The 14,617-nt window shown below is 37.8% G+C and overlaps 1 pseudogene; it reads right to left on the bottom strand.

The window, feature by feature from the left end:
* Nucleotides 1-1,787: 1,787 nt before the first annotated feature.
* Nucleotides 1,788-14,249, bottom strand: LOC125480902 (annotated as a pseudogene).
* Nucleotides 14,250-14,617: the final 368 nt, after the last annotated feature.

Below are 14,617 nucleotides of genomic sequence, written 5' to 3' on the forward strand. Positions count from 1 at the left end.
ATTTTCCCATTCTGCCCCTTCCCCTTTCTGTTTTTGGGCAAACTTCTTGGGATGGAAAACAAACAATTATTGATGCAATGTTTTATGATTTTATACACTCTGTGACAATTATTGATACAAAAACCTATTTATTAAAATTGTTTCTAGAAAAAAAAAAGGCATAATTGCTTCTTACACACATTTCTACATATGAGAAGCACAAAATACAAAAAATATAACGGTAAGGTAATATAATAGAGAAATGCTAAGGGGAAACTCAAAAGTGAGACTTTCTATGGATTATCTGCCACCTTATATTTTTGGTACACTGTTTTATATTGTTGCCGCAATAATTAACATGAAATTATGAAATGGTAAAGAGTCCATGAAAAGTCTTAACATTTCTGAATATAATCACCTGATGAAGTGAAGTGCCAATCGTTTCGGAAATTGAGGAAAAATTAACAGCCAAACGCGTTAAAATTTGTAATGCGTCTCTCCAAATTGTTGGAACCTGATGAGAGACTGTCGAAATCCTTTTACGAGTTAAACATCAACACCAAACTCTGATGATACTACTCTTCTTTTGGTTGATGAGTTCTACTTTTCAGCTCTCCATGATGAGCAAGAAGTATTTCCCTTCTCAGATGAGAAATATGCACAAGAGTTGCAGCTTCAAGAGGCTCTAATGTCCTCTGCAATTGCTTCATTAATCCCCCCAAAATACTACTCCGCCCCTGAGAATCGAAGAAGAAGATGTTGAAACCCGAATGAAAAAGTTAAAGGGAAGGAAAAAGAAACTGGACAATCCTCTCAGGGTTTTTGAGGCATCTGCATGGACGTCAAACCGACCGGAGAAATGTTCAGAATCAGTGGCTGCCGTCACATTTTGCGTTGATTGCATTGGGAGACATGTTGGGACAAAAATTCAGGAAAACCTTTCAATGGTGAAGCAGATTTGAACTGCAAAGATGAGTTGGAGCCACAGTCATATCATGCAAGTCAATTATTCCTGAGGAGGTGTTTATGGGTGGGTAAGTGCACTTTGTGATGTCACACGTCATTCCTACTGTCACATGTTCACATGATGTTATCAAAACTTGCCTACTTAATTACCTGTTTTTCTATTGGGGTTTTCTTTACAATTTTATGCTTTTGGTCTTGTATCTTTGTTCCCATTGATGATTAGGGTGGTTTTCATATGTCCATTTGATCACGTATTTGTGGTGAATCTTTGGATTTGAGTCGCCCTTTTTACTTATTTCATTCTTGCTCTTGCTCAGTGCTTTTCTTGATGCAGTTCTTCAACCATGGCGTACAATGATTTTTTGATCAGGATTATTGCTTACTGATTGACACATGATATGAATGGCTAGAGGATTAAAAACATGGACGGGCGCTTGGCCTATAAACATGTTGGATGTTTACTTGATATCACTGACTGTACATTTTTTTCCTCTTACCAATCATCAGTCTTTCGCTAAGTTTTACGTATTAACACAAAATTCGGGAGCTAAAACCTAATATATAAGCTTGTAATGAGTGATTCCGCGCTCTAAAGAAATTGACACTGTTGGTAATCATCAGACTAAAGAGTGAAAAAATCTCATAATATTGTCCGAATATATTGGCTCTTGGCAACCCAAAAACAAAAACAGGCCAGTCGACAGGAGTCATCTCTGAAGAAATCCGAAAATTTACATACTAATAGTAATACGAGAATTGTTCAACCTTAGAAAGTAGTCCATGATCCAGAGTCATCAAGGAGGAGAAGTTGCACCCGGTCGGGCTGGTCTAGATATTCCTAATCATCTCATTGGTTCGAACTCCACATTGTGTTTCAACTTGTGCAATGCTTCAATGTACTCCTCTAACTCCTCCAAATTAGTAATCGTTTCAATCGGCTTCTCCAACCAAAACCCTCCTCTTTCCCCATAATCAATATTATTGTTATTATTATCCCCCGCTAGATCTTCTCTGCCTCCATTTGGGTCCTAGCTTTCATGTACTCCTCTACTTGTTATTACTACCATGCATTATAGTATTCGAAGCATTAGTAGGATGATCTGGTTGATCTGCAGGAAATAAGGAGGCATTATTGTTGTCAAGGTAGCGGTTGATGATAGTGTCGGGGGCAGGGCTGCCGAAGAAAAGTACCTTGCCGTTGCTAGACACAATGATCGCCACTACCTCTGCACTGGTCAAAAAGCTGAGTTGGGCCGTTTTGTTGAAGATACCCCTTTTGCGCTTGGAGAAGGTAACATGACGCTTGTTCTTATCTTCTACTCTCTTGATTTCAATCCTTCTTCCCCCTCTGCTAGATTTTTTCCCACTGATAATATTATTGTTTGTGATCTGGTACCCAGCAGTTCTGGCGATGGTTGGATATTAATGGCAAACACTAGAGGGGAGGAATCTAATGGCAAACCCTAGACGGGAAGGAATCTATTGGAAAACCCTAGAGGGATGGAATCTGGTGGCAAACTAAAGAGAAGAGTAATGCCAAAATAATGTTAAGCAATCTTGGTGCGAATATGGTAAGTACAGCTCTACGTAAGTGGGTATGGATAATGGTAAGAAACCAGGTTATGGAGCAAATAAATACGATATGGCTTTGGGCAGTTTATTTATAGAGTTTAGGATAAAAATATGCATATGGAGATATTACAATCTATTTTTCACTAGTTCAATCCTTAGATTTCAAGAAATAACTTGATCTCGCCCTAAAGAATTATTCACATTGCTCGGGAATTGACCTATAAGTTTTGGGAGAGTTGATGCCTATATTGTAAAGTTCTGTGAATGGCAATGTGTGACAATTGGTTTACTTGAGGAACAAATCACTTGATTATTCAGTGATGTGCAATTCGAGTAAATTAAGAGTCCTAGTTAGGTAAGAATTGTGGAGTCTTCAATCATTACAGCTAATCTAGGAGAATCATCTAGATGTTCAAATACAAAGATATTACATCATGATAGGACTCAATCAAGGTGATAGGGTTGACCTTCTTAGCTGTTAATAGGCTGGCTAATAAGGAACCCTAATGGTATATAAATACTAGGTTAAGTCCCTACTTCCATACGTTAAATTCTTCATAATACTAAAACCTATTCATATATAGTAGAGGGATATTTTGGAGTATTGGAAGGAGAAGACAACCTAGAGTTCATCAATGGCTTCATCTTTAAAACCATGTCTTCCGAATTCTACAGATAAGTTCAATATAATTAGTCGATCTCTATTTCATATTGATTTGATTTATTTGTGATTCTAATGTCTTGTTGTTGTGATTTCAGAATATGTCTTTCATGTGGTATCAGAGCCACACAACAAGCTTAGGGTCGATATAAAGGTATGAGCAAATTTGTTTATTGAAGATGATTCACATACTAAGGAAAATTTGCTTATCGTTTTGGTTGGATGCCTTCTACTGTTCCATCTCATGAAAATTTATTTTGATGCTTCCGCAATTTTGTGTTGGTATGCAATGATTTTCGTGGTTGATAATATATGGATTTACTATGCACACTGCTGCCTTTAAGTAGTTTTCATGAAATTTAATTATTTATTTTTCTTGTTGGCTCTCATTTAATTATTAAGAGTGGGTTTGTTTTGGTTCGACTAATCGCGCTCTTGTGATATGATTATGGGCTTTTTCTTGCTTCCGCGTTTTTTTCTTGTATGAATATGTTAACCTTGTATTGCCGAGAAGATCGTGTCATCTATGTTGTGTTTTTTGCAAATTTTTTCTTTGCAATTTTTTTTTATTTTTTATTTTTATCACGTTTACCTGGGCATCAAGATAAACTGAAATTAGGTATACAAATCTAACTAGGTTTGTTGTATGCGACTTTATGGACTCCTATTTGATAATTATGAATTAATAATTTATATATATATATATATATATATATATATATATATATCAAGGTCCGGTGAACGATGACCTAATCTTATCTTGGGTAATATTTTGATTTATTATATAATTTTCTGATGCACCTAAGCACATATAGAGGTCATTTGGTAAAACTTTACCAAGAAGTTAGAATTTGGAAAAACAGATAGCGGATTTGGAATCAGGACGTCAAAATTATCCTAGGAGGGGTCCCCGTCGAAATTTGAAAAAGTTAACCCAAAAGTCAATGTTAATCAGTCAACATTCAACAGAAGTCAACGGGGTCGGGTCAACAAGTCAACGGGTCAGTGGGTCACAGTCAACGGGTTGGGTCTGGTTAGGGTTACTGGTCCAGGATTTGGGTTGTTTGGACCACGAGTTAATGGGTTAATGGGCCGGGTTAGTGGATCAGCTGGGTTAGTGGACTAGATTTAGTTAGATCTGATTGGGTTAGGCTGAGCTAGTTATTGGGCCTAGGTTACTGGGCTGAAGGTAAAGGGTTATAGGTTTTAGGTCACATGGGTCAAGGGTTGGGTCGGGTTATTGGATTGGGCCTGATAACTAGGTTGAGGGGCCAGTTTGTTGCTGGTCGGGTTGACTCGGTCCGGATCGTGGGTTACCAGACTTCACGAAGAAGAAAGCTGGAGCTTCTAAGCTCCGGTCATCTCCCACTCAACACTAAACCTAATATACCAAAATGAAGCCCAGGGAACAAAGAATCAAAATATACCTATTAGAGGCCGTGAAATGGTTGGAGTTGATAGGAAAATGACTCGAAATCCGCCGGGTTCTCGTTGGAAAACTGGGGAATTCCCCCGCACCATCACTGTGTCCAACAAGCAAGTATAACTTAAAAACTACCCTAATCTAACCTTAAAACACTACCTAAAGGATTCTAGACACTTATCTACATTAGGGAGGGTGAGAACTCACCGTGGCTCGAGAGAGTCCTAAAGATTAAGGGAGAATAAGACACGTGACAGAAGGACAAATGAGGTGTGGGCCGCACGTGCTAAAAATTAATTAAATAGTAAAAATATCTAATCTTAATTTCTCGAATAGTAAAATGATTATTTTGCCCCTCGACTTCGAAGTTCCGTAAAATGTCCCTCGTAACTCCAAATCCGATTCCGTTTGCGCCTACATGCTCATAGCGACGAGTGCTACCAGGATATGCCAAGAAAATGGATCTTACATGACATGACAAGGTGGTCAATCAAAGTCAATGTTTTTGTCTCGAAGGGCATTTTTGTAAATTCACGCTATAAATTTATAAAAACCGTGATAATTGGGGACGGGTCGTTACAATCTACCCCATTAAAAAAATTTTGTCCCAAAATTTGAAATAACTTGCTATATGTACAATACTCGAAAATAGGGAGAAAGTATGTATATATATAAGGAAGAAATCCAGTTAGAGCGGTTGCAAAAAAGAGAATGCCATTCCATTGCGATCGGATTGCAATGATTCTCATACCTTCTTCCTTCCTTAATATAATATATAATATAAAACTTATATAAAAATATAAAGTTGAAATTACATATATGATTACGTAATAACATAAAGTCCAAAAATATATGTCTACGTATATTAAGACGATGATAAAATAGATAATGAAAGCGTACGATTCAAACACTTGTAATGAGTTAAAAAATTAGAAAGTGGAAATAACTCACTCCAAAATTTGTAATGGTAAAAATACATATATAAATAAAATAATGTAATTTAAAATATTTGTACCAAAAATCAAAACCAAAAATGAAAATGGGCCTTGCCTAAACATTTGTCATGTCCCATACTCTAAGAATGGTCGTGTCTTGAGTCGAGTCCTAATCAAAGTTAACTAATAGCTCTTGCTATCGACGGGCCGACTAGCCCACTTGCTTAGCGAACCCAACAATTAAGCCGTTGATATTTACAGTTTACAGCCTGTAATGCCGATAACTCATCGTTGTCTTAATAAGCAAATGAGAAGTTCCTGAAGATGCCACAATTACCATTTTGCTCCTCAATGTGTGAACGTGCCATGATCGTTAGATCAATTCCTCAATTGCGCTCTCGCAGTACACCAAAGCGCACCAATCAGAGCTGCTAGAAGTGTTTCAACATCCACGTACATACAAACAATAAGTCCTGGAGTGAAATAGTCGAAAGATGTGTAGAGGCAAACACATATCGTACAACATGTCTTTCGTGACTAACCACGATCATCGCTTTCCTGGTTGAGAGGTACAAAATTGGAAGCCTATATTAGAAGGACCATAAATTTGACCACTTTCTCCTAATAATGGTTACCACTTCAAACTATTCACAGAACTAGCCATACGATCACAGGCCTGGAACCTGTAGTTCTACCTTCAACAATTTCTTACTAAAAGACTACTTAATCCTCAAGACCACTTGGAATTCTTCCTGGTAAGTATGGTAAGCTTGTGAAAAGGTTATGCTCCTAACGTTCATGTCAGAATCAATGTAAAACTGGACTGCACATTTCAGCCGAGTCAATCCGTCATGAATTCCTCACGATTTTAGAAAGAAACCATGCTGAGAAGGCTAAAAGAACACTCAGGAATTTGAGGTTCAAAACAAGTCCATTAAATCTAGAGTACAAGATATCTGAATTGAATACACAACTCTAATGCTTGAGTACGTACAAGTACCTAACTTGATTGGGTAATAACCACTTAAAGTGATTGAACCTAGAAATTGGCTAACTCAGTTTTCTGATGATCGAGAGTCATGTCGCAAAATATTTGAAAGTTCTGCATAAGGTGAAAATAGGACTAATTGAAGAATATTCAGGTATTGATGTGTCTTTCTATTGAGGTCTTTTATAACTACAATTGCACAATCGTGGTGGTACGCGTGAACATTAATATACTCTCTTAATCATTTAAGTGAAGATAAAACATAGAAGCTTGCGAGGTTGAATGATAGTCTAATGAAAACTGACGAACGGAGATTTAGATTTTTCTCTCAACCTAAAATTCCCAACAATTTGCTAAACAGTAGCTCCAGAAATATTAAATCACCCATGGTGGAGATTCGCTCGATAAGGTGCTGATTGGATGATTGAAGAACTAACTATCTTAACTAAAAACTTTGATGTCTAAGTGGTTCTCCTGGACAATCTGTTTACTTCAGAAATGATACGAAGAATAGAAAAGTAACCCAAGATTGACTAAAACATCTCTTAGTACCAAGAGATGAATATGAGATTACGAACAAGCCGAGGTAGACCAAAATGTTAGACGGTTTGAAAAATTCGAAAATGATGAATTCGGCCAGATAATTCAAGGAATAGTCCTCAAGGACTAATGGATAGTACATCGAGTGAGATGATCGACAAACATCAAATCATCACCAAAGTCTCCATGAAGGAGTGTCATTAGGTTTTCAAGTTAAGACGGTAGCCGTTGACTATAGGTCGTGGATAGGGTAGTTCACTTCATGCAGTTCCAACCGTTGAAAGGCATAAGTGTCACTCATTCATGCTGTATTAGCACATAATTACCCATTTAGTGAGATATCACTGCAAGATTTGAAATTGGTCAACGTCATCGAAAAGTGTAAGAAGGATGGTAGAATGAGACAACATCTTGAACAAAACTGACTTTTTCCTAGCCAAAAGAAATGAAAGTAGGGGTATGGTCAAGGAATCGTTGACAACTGTCGATAGAATTGACAAGACCATCGATATTTTGTAATTCAAGACACTCAATAGCATTTCCGATTTCTAATTATCACAACCTTGGATCTGGTAAGAATATCTTCCACAACGCTTACGTCTCCTAAGGAAGATATGAAATTTAAGCAAGGTAGACATTTGAAGAATTTGGTATAAGCTGGTTGTTGATGCTTAATAACTGACCTCATAGTTGGAGTAGATAAGAATATTATCAATAAATAATCACTGAGAATTTCTTGAGGGTCCACACGAATTCCCTCATGGGAAACAGTAAGCCCAAGAAAATTGATTCGGTATACCCCATAGATTCATGCTAACCTTATCTACGACTGGTATTTCCATAATTTCTTCTAACCTGAACTTCGAGCGTTTTAAACGATCTCCTAACTGGTATGCCTTTGCTCGCCATTCCAAAGGAACGTATGTCGTAGATGACCATCATCGCCTTCGATCCTTAACAGATCCAACTAGACTTCTTCACACTTAGTTTTCCTCTAATTCACGCCACTCTATGCAGAATAGACTCTGTCCACCATTCATAGGGAACGCATGTCGCAGAGTAGCGGTTCGATGTTCAAAGTCATTCGTAACCTAATACATCAAACTTTAGGCACAATCCTAACACGAATTTCTTATTCTTTAATAGGATGTGACTATTCAGGTAGAATGAGGATTAAATTACCATGCCGTTAGAGTAGGGGAAGATCCTAAGTATGCTCTGAACAAACCATGCTCTGTTACCAAACTAACACGCCCCAACCCTGATATCCCTAAATATTAGGGTAGGAACGTGCTGGCCAACACCCAAGGGTGACGAAGCCATTAAAAACATGCATATTGATAAAATATGTAATTAGAAATGGATACACTAGTGCAGTATTGTGTTCAGAGCATACAACTAATCAAGAATAAAGTGAAAGTATTACAATAGAAAGGTACGAATCGAGAAATAGGTTCTACATAGAGGAAGTTTGAATATGCCTAAGCAAAAATGTCCTGATGCCGGGATTGTGTGCCTCGATTCTAATTCCTGAGGGGTCGCAGAACATAAAAGATGACTAGACCAAAATTTATAATAATACTAATAAAAATAAGAAAACCATTTTCTTTATGAACATACTAACCCCCTGTTTTGAAAATACATATATAGTACTGCATAATAGTTTTCTGAAAACTCTACATGCCATGAAAACGTTCATAAAACATCTATGTGAAAAACCATGCTCAGTAATGATTATCGCCGCCTGAAGGAAAATCCATAAATCTTCTCAATACTTACTCTTTTTACGGGTATCATAGTCGCCCGAAGGTAGTATCTGTCCATGACCCGAAGGTGAAGCTGTACGACACTAGGTTACCCCAGTGAAGAAATAGGGTAGACCCTATCACCCGTAGGTGAAGTTGTACGACTTCGGGTAATACTAGAGAAGAAAATATATACATCACACACCGACACTGCTTTCGGCTGTGAAGCTGGAGGTATGTCATCAATATCATTAACTCTTCATTCGCCCAAGGGCAATACTTGTCCATCACCTGAAGGTGAAGCTGTACGACATTGCGTTACGCTGGTGAAGCAATATGGTAGGCCCCATCACCCAAAGGTGAAGCTCTACGACTCCAGGTTACCCCGGAGAAGAAATATATCCATAAATATCCTCAAATGTGTCTTATGGCCATAGACATTTACATACCCGTGTTGTGTGGATGTGTTGTATGATAACCCGCTAGATAAGCACCAAAATAATATCTCAAAATCTCATCTCGTAAATCCATATTCGTAAATCCATAATATAAATCATATTTGAAAGCCATTGCTTTCATATATGAAAATCCTATCATTCATAACTTTTTGTAAAAACGTAAATTCGATAAACCATAAATATGGAAATCCGGAAAACATAATATAAACCATGCGTCATTCCTGAAATATGAAATGCATGCAAGCCTAACATTTTATAAAAAACATGCAAGTTTAGAAGGGGTCCATTCACATGCAACGTTGAATTTTGAGTTTTGTCCGGAAAACATGCAAGTTTATAAAAAACATGCAACGTTAACCAGTCAATGGACAACGGAAGTCAACGGGTTGGGTCAAAAGTCAACGGGTTGGGTCAACGGGCCAGGTCTGGTTAGGGTTACTGGGCCAAGGTTTGGGGTTTTTGGACCAAGGGTTACTGGGTTAATGAGTTGGGTTAGTGGATCGGCTGGGTTAGTGGACCAGGCTTAGTTGGATCTGATTGGGTTGGGCTGGGTTAGTTATTGGGCCTAGGTTACTGGGTTGAAGGTAAAGGGTTATGGGTTTTAGGTCACATGGGTCAAGGGTTGGGCCGGGTCATTAGACTGGGCTTGATAGCTAGGTTGGTAGGCTAGTATTGTTACGGGTCGGGTCAACCCGGTCTAGATCTTGGTTGCCGAACTTCACGAAGAAGAAAGCCGGAGCTTCCAAGCTCCGGTCATCTCCCACTAATCATTGAACTTGACGATATAATATACCAAAATGAACCAAGGAACAAGGATTCAAATATACCTAGTGGAGGCTGTGAAATGGCCGAAGTTGACCAGAAAATGACTTGAATTCCCCCGGGTTCTTGCCGGAAAACTGGGGAATTTCCCTCTTGCCATCTCTGCGTCTAACAAGCAAGTATAACTTAAAAACTACCTTAATCTAACCTTAAAACACTACCAAAAGGATTCTAGACACTTATCTACATCGGGGAGGGTGAAAACTCACTGTGGCTCGACGGGAAGGAAATGAGCAGTGGCTTAGCCACTGTCGAGTTCCAGAGCCTTGGCATGGATTCGAGACGGAGAAGATCAGAGTGTGGTGGTGGTTCTTCGCCATAAAATGGAGATGGGGTATTGGCCTGGTTTGTGTGGTGTAGCTCGCCGGAGAGAATAAGCGTAAGGGGTCTGTGGGTGCTTAGGTAGGGAAAGGGTGACAGAAAAATGAGGGAGAGAGAAAGATCGAGAGAGTCTTAGAGATTGGGGGAGAAGAAGACACATGGTAGAAGGAGAAATGGGGTGTAGGCCCCACGTGCCATATACTAATTAAATAATAATCCTGATGTCTTGAATAGTAAAATGACTATTTTGCCCCCCGACTTCGTAATTCCATAAAGTCTCTCGTAACTCTAAATCTGATTTTCTTTGTGCCTACATGCTCATAGCAATGAGTGCTACAAGGATACACCAAGAAAACGGATCTTACATGACACAACAAGGTGGTCAACCAAAGTCAACGTTTATGCCTCGAAGAGTATTTTCGTAAATTCACGCTATAAAATTATAAAAACCGTAATAATTGGGGACGGGTCGTTACAACTGAGTCAATGTCTCTGGGCAACACACTGTGCTGCTCCTATGTTGCAGCCGCTTGACGTTGAGGTTCCCACGTAATGGCAATCTTCTCGGTCGTGGTGCAAGTGGGCTATGATGTCTTCAAAAGTCTACATCGGCCCTTGGTTTTTTTTTTTTTTTGAACTACAAAATAAACAAAGTAAACATTAGACGAATTCTATTTTCTATTGAAAATTTGCAAAACCTCCCCTAAAACTATAACATTTCCTAAAACATGCAGACAATATAACAACAAAAACAACACATCCACCTAACAATGCAAACACTTTATACCAATTAGGGACTTTGAAACAACTATAATCTAAATTCCAAATTGTTAAATTGAAAATACTATGAGAAAGATGCATTACCTGTTTGGGACCCATCTCCATGGATAGCAGAAACCTCACCAGACTGCTCAGCCTCCTCAAAACTCCAAGGCCGTTGATGAGTTCACCGGGTGCTTAGTAGAGGATGTGTCAATGAAAAAGTTGATGATGCAGGAGCCAGAGACACCGCTGGACAGAAAAGCGTGATCGGAGACACACCTGTCGTGCCCATATCAGGTGTGGAGGTGGCAGCAGCACTATCTACTAGAAAAGGTGTCTGATTGACCCTACTAGCAGCTTGACGTTTGAAATTAAGTTCGACATCTACAAAAACAATAAATAAAAAAGTTGCATTCCATTACTTTTAGTCAATTTATTAGAGTATATTACATGGCACATAATATACATAATCCACCAACACCAACACCAACACCAACATGTTTTTGTTTATGTTTTGCATATAAAAGCTATCAGGTGTTTATAAAAAAACATAAGCAATGAATCCTAAGTAGTTGATCCACCAATAGATCAGTAATAGACAAAAAATAGTCAAATATATAACATTTTCCTTGACACACACACACACACACAGAGATAAACTAAGTTTATTTATTTTTGGGAAAAAAATCCAAAAGCAAACTAAAACACCAAATCTAGTGAAGTTATTTGAATATACAGCTAGAGCAAAGCATTGAGACAATAGCATATATGGTTAGTGTAGGGAAACATATAGTAAATTATCAAAAATATGGGTATTAGCTATAGGCATCATGGCTTCATTGCATAATCCAGAGTGTTAGGGGCATGGTTTATAGCCATAAATGGGTGGGGAATGGGAATAAGAAATATCATATAATAGTAATAACAAGATCTACATTGGAGAGAAAATGAGTAAGTATGAGGTTGAAAACTGTTGATACTATTGCAGAGGTTGAAAACTGTGGCATAAAATCAAATGAAGCAAACTAAGGTATAAAACATAGGAAATTTTGCACCAATAGTTGTACACTCAACAATCAACCATCACTAGCGAAAAAGAAACAAAAGCCAGGAGCACATATTGGAGAGAAAAGGAGTACGTATGATTGCCTATATAATAAAGCAAAAATCTGTCAAGAAATTAATATATGAGAGAATCTTTTCTTTTCTAACCCTCCATTTATTTTGGAAAGAAAGTGGAAAGCTAGTAACTTTGGAGCAATGCTAAATCCCTCAATCTCTTTATCCAAATTCATGCCAAAATAAAGACACTCTCATGGAATCTAACTTCTGTAGAACTAAAGCATAAAATGTATCGAAAATTTTATAATTCAAGAGGTGTAGAAAGGCCATTCCCCACCTCCCTCCCTCTACAAATTCTCTATAAATGAAAGCTTGCACTTTCATGGGGTACCCCAAAAAATCCCCAATCTTTTTTACAAATGATAAGGCATTGCCCAACATTCCGGTTTAAGTTGAATAGATTGGAACCATAGACATTGACACAATTTACAACCTGGGAAGAACACATATTAGGTTTGAATGAGCTAAGAAAAAATGAACTCACGGCCATATTTACTCTTTCTCCACATTTTCTTAAAACCAGTAACCCCACCCCAATAAAAAATACCCAGTTTTGTTAATGTAAAAATACCAAATTTTCTCGATGAGTTTGATCTATGATAGTAGTATTCAAAGAAAGTTTCCAAATTTCTTAATGTATAATACCCAATTTTGTTAATGGAACTTGTTGGGACTTCCTCTCCTTCACATTAGGTAATCCCAATTTGAAACTCCTATTTTGTTCCCAATTAGATACCTAGTTTTGTTTATAACCAAAAAAATGGGAAAAAAAAACTAAAATACAAACCCCGGATTCCCAATTCAAAAACCATAACCCAATATTCTCAGTTCGAAAACCATAACTCAATATTCTCAATTTGAAAACCTTAACCTAAGATTCCCAATTCGAACCCTAAATCCCTAACCCAAGTTTCCTAATTTGAACCCTAAATCCCTAATTGTTCTAATCAAAACAATTCAACAGAAAAAATAAAAAATTGCATTAATAAATAATTGAATTAAGGGAGAGTGAATTAAGCAATACTGAGTGCTTACCTAGTAATGTTGTGGCGGTGGTGAGATGGTGTGGTGTTGGAGTGTGGCGGCGGATGTTAGGTGCAGAGGAGAGAGTGACAGAGAGATAGAGAAACAAAGAGAGAGCGAGAGAGCAAGAGAGGGGGAGATGGAGAGAGGGAGAGACTATGATAGTGAGTGATGAGAGCGAGAGATGGAGAGAATCGAGAGGGAGAGAGGATAGTGAGATTCTGAGGGAATCGAGAAAGAGAGAGAGAGAGAGAGAGAAGAGTGTTCTAATTTTCAACAAAATAAAAATGCGCCTAATTTTCGTCAAAAATCAAATTTTTATATGTTTGCGCAACGAGGGTGTTCTAATTTTTGTCATGCGTCCAATTTTTAAATAAAACAAAATGAATTTTTAATTATTTGCGTGACAAACATTTCCAAAATATCTTCGCGCATTGTTTATTTAATTTATTTTTGGTTTAAATAAATAATTTTTTTTGTTTAATTAATTTTTTACAAATATCATTACATTTACATTACATCACATGGTTTCATTAATCCTTGTCTGAACTAGAATAAATATCATCACTTTCATCATATTCAAACTCCTATTCCTCCTGGTCTGTATGCACGTCAACATTGTCGTTCGTGCACTCGAGTGCTTTGTATCGTGATAGACCCCTGAGATCAATCATAATGGAGCCGATCGGTATTTCGATTTCAGGACCTCCAGCTACCTGGTACCGTTCTTGTACAATAGTCATATCCCGCATTATATTTGCACCAAGTTCCGTTAAAGTCTCCAGTTGTTGGTCATCAACGTTGCTATAATTGTCATCATTAGCAGGATCTTGGTTCGGAATATCATACAACCCTCTGTGCTCAATATTTTGAACTACTTTCCATTCCCTCCCGCCCTTAGGGTTAGATATATAGAAAATTTGTTTGGCCATCGTTGCCAAAATGTAGGGGTTGTCGTTATACCAACATCTGTTAGTGTTGACTGATAGTAAACCATCGTCTCGCTTAACACCTCTAACCCTATGTGGGTTTGTATCAAACCAGTGACACTTAAACAGGATAACTTGATAACATTCTTTGTAAAGCTATTGCACAACACTTGTAAGTTTTCCATAGAAATCAACGTCTGCAATGTTACCCGTACTCGGGATATACCCCACTATTTGCATACACAACTTGTCATCGCGATCAGTTGCCAAAAACTTGATGCCGTTTACATGACAACTGGAGTACAGTTCTATGTTTAGGGGCCAAATAGCCAAGTTGTACAATTCTTCAGTGTAAGTGGGCAAATTCATGT

This window comes from the organism of the source record quoted next, unplaced genomic scaffold, assembly GCF_019419815.1.
Source record: "Pyrus x bretschneideri cultivar Hongxiangsu unplaced genomic scaffold, Pyrus_bretschneideri_v1 Contig37, whole genome shotgun sequence".
In the NCBI taxonomy this organism is placed as follows: Eukaryota; Viridiplantae; Streptophyta; class Magnoliopsida; order Rosales; family Rosaceae; genus Pyrus; species Pyrus x bretschneideri.